Source organism: Elephas maximus, chromosome 7 (assembly GCF_024166365.1).
Source record: "Elephas maximus indicus isolate mEleMax1 chromosome 7, mEleMax1 primary haplotype, whole genome shotgun sequence".
NCBI classification, from domain to species: domain Eukaryota; kingdom Metazoa; phylum Chordata; class Mammalia; order Proboscidea; family Elephantidae; genus Elephas; species Elephas maximus.
In genome coordinates, this window is record NC_064825.1 from 17013710 (window position 1) to 17019100 (window position 5391).

At 39.6% G+C, this 5391-nt stretch overlaps 1 non-coding gene across 1 annotated transcript; it reads right to left on the reverse strand.

Annotated features, from left to right (window-relative positions):
* Positions 1-378: 378 nt before the first annotated feature.
* On the reverse strand, positions 379-449 carry TRNAG-GCC (transfer RNA glycine (anticodon GCC)). The gene has a single exon. It is a non-coding gene; the product is annotated as a tRNA-Gly (tRNA).
* Positions 450-5391: the final 4942 nt, after the last annotated feature.

The following is a 5391-nucleotide window of genomic DNA, read 5'->3' on the forward strand; positions in this document are numbered from 1 at the left end:
TGGTGTCTTGCATGTTGCTGTGATGTTGGAAGCTATGCCACCAGTATTTCAGATACCAGCAGGGTCACTCATGGTGGACAGTTTTCAGCAGAGCTTCCAAACTAAGACAGACTAGGAAGAAAGGCCTGGTGATCTACTTCTGAAAATTAGCCAATGAAAATTCTGAGGAGCACTCATTTAAAAAAATACTGTTGCAGTCAAGTCGATTCTGACTCATAGCGACCCTATAGGACAGAGTAGAACTGCCCTGTAGGGCTTCCAAGGAGCCACTGGTGATTCAAACTGCTGACCTTTTGGTCAGCAGCCAAACACTTGAGCACTGTGCCACTAGGACTCCAAAATTTTTCCTCCCCCAGTGAGGGGGAGAAGGTAAAATATCGCACTGGCCGGGAATTGAACCCAGGTCTCCCATGTGGCAGGCAGGAATTCTACCACTGAACGACCAGTGCCTGACAGACAACAGAATATTATCTAACATTGAAAGATGAGTCCTCTAGGCTGAAAGCCATTCAAAATACAGAGTGGCCCTAACAATGGGCTCAAGTATATTAATAATCACGAAGTTGGTGCAGGATCAGGCAACATTTCATTCTGTCATAGATGGGGTCACCATGAGTCAGAGCTGACTCCCTGGCAACTAAGATCAACAATAGAGCTATTGTGAAAATATTGTATATAAAGTTTCTGGCACAAAGTTGGCACACAATAAATAGTAGCTTTCAATAGTATTTGTAGTATTATTACCTCCCATTAATTTTTCTTAAATTTAAACCTACATCTAACAAACCATGTCCTCTTACTCCTGGAAGTTACAGCTTAGTGTTTTTGCCTAGGCAGTTTTGACAATTGCTCTAGATTTAGGTTTTAGCAAGGAGCGCTGGTGGCGCAGTGGTTAAGCACTCGGCTGCTAACCAAATGTTTAGTCCTTGAATTAACCAGCTGCTCTGTGAGAGAAAGATGTGGCATTTTGCTTCCATAAAGATTTACATCCTTGGAAATCTCGTGGGACAGTTCTTTTCTGTCCTATAGGATCACTATGAGTTGAAATCAACTCAATGGCAATGGGTTTGGGTTATTTATTTATTTATTTATTTTGTGGGTAGCTTTTAGCCAAACTTTTATAATAATAACTAATTTCATACGCCTTGGAATTTGTAATATGGAGGTACCATCCTACTCTCTTCACAAATTAGACCAAAAGGTAGAAGGAAGGAAGACAGATTCCCTCAACACATTACTGAGAGATACCAGGAAGCTTTGTTCTATTACTGCTGTCAAACAGAAGGACACTGAATGAGGGGTTAGAGCCAAAGCTACGGTTGGAGAAATTCTTAGACCTTTTCTATATTATGATATAAGAAGTATAATAGAGACATTATATTACCAAAAATTTGATGAGCACCTACTATGTGCCAGATGTTGTTCTAGGACACTGAGAATAAAGTAATAAAGTTCCTATCCTGATGGACCTTCTAGCTGAGAGAGAGAAAGAATAAGTAAATAAATGAATAAATTTGTGAAGATAAATGCTACAAAAATAAGTAAAATGGGGCAGAGAGTTTCAGTCATTTGAGGTGTGTTGCCATTTTAAGATGGTCGAGGAAACCCTCACTAAGCAGGGGATATGTGAGCAGAAACCTAAAAGAAATGAGAGAACAAGCCATGTGACTATCTGGGGAAAGTGTGGTGTGCCAGGCATAGGAAATAGAAATGCCTTTGGAAATATTTGAACAGAAAAATAACGAAATATGACATACATTTCTAAAGATCCTTCTGGGTGCTATGTTAAGGTTAGAAGCAAGGAGACCAGTTAAGAAGCTACTGAAATAATCCAAGAGAGAAGAGAGGCGGTATCATGGCCCAGGGTAGTACATAGTAGGAATGGTGGTAAAAGTACACAGAGTCCAGACATTTTTAAGGGGTAGCCAAAAGTGTTTCATAATGGGCTGGATGTTGGGAGTGAGAAAGTTATGGATAACAGTAATGTATGTGGCCCAAATATCTGGAAGAGTGCAGTTGCCATTTCTGGGTTGGAAAAGATTGAAGGAACTGTAGGTTTGGGAAAAGATAAAGAATTCTATTTTGGATAAATAAACTTCAGAGACTTCTTAGCCATTCAAGTGGGAATACTGAGTAGGCACTTAGATACTCAACTTGTAGATTTTTGTCCAGTACAGGTATAAATGATTTCTGTCGGGGAGAAAAGATAATTCCAAAAGTAATGGCTGTTATTGCCATGTAGAACATTAACTAGTTCCATATCTAACCTAATAATCTTATTCTAACATTCTTCTTCAACACTAATAAATATTCAGTTCCTCAAATGTTCTTTGAACCATCTTTTCTACCCTGCTAATTCTCTCATTAATAAGTTTTCAAAAAATGATATAAGTTTATTCTCTATTTGCATGAGAGTTGTGTTTTTAATTTTTGAAAATTATTCTCGGGCAGAACTAAAGAATATGAAGTGTGACAGGCTGTTTCAAAGGAAATTTATTTTACTTTTCCCCTTCATGTCAGACAATATTTCTCAAGTCCTCCCATGCCCTATTCTTCAGTGAATTAGTGATTGGTAGACTTTTGTAAAAACCATTTTTATTACAAAGCCTATTACTAGGGAAAGATGGATACAGAGGGCCAGCAAAGCTAAGGAGAGATCTGTTTGTGACCGTCATCTGTAAAATTTTAATAACATGGTGGTTACGAGGGTGGGGAGGGAGGGAGAGGGAAATCCACTAACTAGATTAAAAAAAAAAAAAATTCACGTGAAAAGACCGGACTTTAAGTGTCTGACTCAAACTGGAGGAATCCCTGAAGGCAAATAGATAAGTTGATGTACTTAGGGGTCTTCTTTAAGAAGCAAAAGCTGACTTACAAGCACTGCCTCAATTCAATGCCTTCCTACATCATTTTGACTCTGTAGCAGCAAGCCTTCTGGTATTCCCAGATGGTAGGAAAGTAATGGAGACATGGGTCAGAGGGCTATAGAGTTACGGTGGTCACTCACCTTTGCTTCCCTGCTCCAGTGCTGCCATGTGCTGGGGAAATAGATAAGACTGTGCTGATGGAACTCCCTGGAATTGCAGGCTTCTCAACTTTTCAACCCTGCTGGGGTCTGTACTGTTATCTAACACTCCTTTAATCCACTTAGGAATAAATATGTTACATATATCTGAAGCTTTGAATCAGTCCCACCCAACATGTGTGTATGCTTGCACTTCTGCACACACATACACACACACGCACACGCCCCTCTCTCCCTCTCTTGCTCATCCATCAATTTATAGTTCCATTCACCAAAGAAATACTGAGAGCCTACTCTGTTTCACACATTGACCATGACGTCAGTTTCCAAGAAGAGAGAGATGAATAGAACCTTCCCTAAACTGTCCATAGTTTAGTAAGAGAAATCAGATGTATCAACAACTAAGTGTAATACGTACAAGTGTAATGGGGACACAAAAGAAAGAACATTTCCTCCATCTATCTCATGTCCTGCCTTACTGAAAGGACAAGGTCATTGAGGTGAACACCCTTATTTTACCTTTCAGCCTGTCCACACCACTGCAACCACCTCCAAATGTCTGAATATTTTCAACCATCATCTATTCCTTCCCATTAAAACCAGCTTGTTTTCCCAGTTTGCCTATTTCTTCCAGGGTTATAACCATTCTACAAATCACATAGAATCCAATGCTTTGGATATTCTTTGGACTTTCCTACTCTTTTGTGTGTATGTGTGTACACATATTTTTTAAGGAGTCCTAGTGGTGCTTTTTTTTTAGTGGTGCAGTGGTTAAAGCACTCAGCTGCTAACCTGAAGGTCAGTAGGTTCAAATCCACCAGCCACTCCATAGGAGAAATATGTGGCAGTCTGCTGCCATAAAAATTTATAGCCTTGGAAACCCTATGGGGTGATTCTATTCTGTCCTATAGGGTTGCTATGAGTTGGAATCGACTCAAAGGCAGTAGGTTTGGTTTTGGTTTGGTTGTGTTCTTTTTATTGTTGTTGTTTTACAAATTCAAACTAATCAAGTCCTTATTGGCACATTTATCTTTATTAGAAACCTACCTCCAAATGCTTCAGGGAGATAGAGTAGAGAATCTCATCAGTCTACTATTTCCAGCTGCTTTTACTTCTGCCACTTTCACATGTTGTCCCTGTGAAAACCTGATCACAAACCTTCAGTAAATCCATTCTTGTCCACTGTTGGGACTGAGGCTCTGGCTGGTTCTCTAAACCTTAGCTTTTTAGTTCAACTTGCACGCTCAGCCTCAGTTTCAAGACGGTTGCTGGGCCAGCATGGCTGGGGATTGAGGGCATAACCAGGCCTCCTCTGGTCGCGATCTCACCAAAACCAGTAAGCCCAAAACTGCCCTGCCCACCACTTACTCTTAAGGCTCCCATTTGGTTTTGAATCTCATTGGGAGCTTCTAAACTCAACAGTTTCTAATAACATTAAATTTCAAAATGTTCCAAAGTAAAGGATTTGGGGGTCTTAAATGCATTTCTCCAAGGAAGTTTCAAAGATCCTATAAAAATTTCCCTATTCCCTGCCCAAGAATTTACAAAGAGTACTGGGGAGACAGAGACTATTTATCTCACATTTGTGTAACTAAGAGGGCTTGTCCATGACTCTGTTGACAGCACTCAGAAGCCGAGATAGCTGACAAATTTTGAACGGGGGCCTCTTTACTTAAAAAAATTTTTAAATTTTATCCAACTGGGTAGCCCACTATATTGCTGAAGACTGAATTCTGGCTAATATCCAAGGTTTAAATGTCAAATAGTAAATTTGGTAATTGATCCACTGTTTGTGCTTAATATAAATTTTAATTTGTTGAAGTCATGCTTTAAATCTTCTTTAGGGAGTTTTCACTAGGAAGTGTGGGCTGAAATTTTTTCCTCTGGTGAGAAATTAAAGATTTATGGAATATAAACACAATTTAATTGAGTAATAGACACTAATGGCCAAAAAAAAAAAAAATCCTAATCCATTCTGCTAACAAACAATTGCCTTGTTTGTTGAACATGTAAACAGTAGTCAGTCTGTGGCTATTTCGTTGTTTTCCTTGCCAGCTATGAGCCCATCCTTGGACTTCGGCTGGGTTTCCCATTCCAGATTGCTAAATAAAGGCATGGAGAATGACAAACAGGAGGGCAGACAGAGATACGGTAATAAATTATTTTTGTTGCATTTTACTTTTGAGAAAAAAAGACTCATCCTAACCCCCTGTAAGAAACCCTGGTTGTGTAGTGGTTAAGAGCTACGGCTGCTAACCAAAAGGTTGACAGTTCGAATCCACCACGTGCTCCTTGGAAACTGTATGAGGCAGTTCTCCTCTGTCCTAGAGTGTCACTATGAGTTGAAATTGACTCTGTCCTATAGG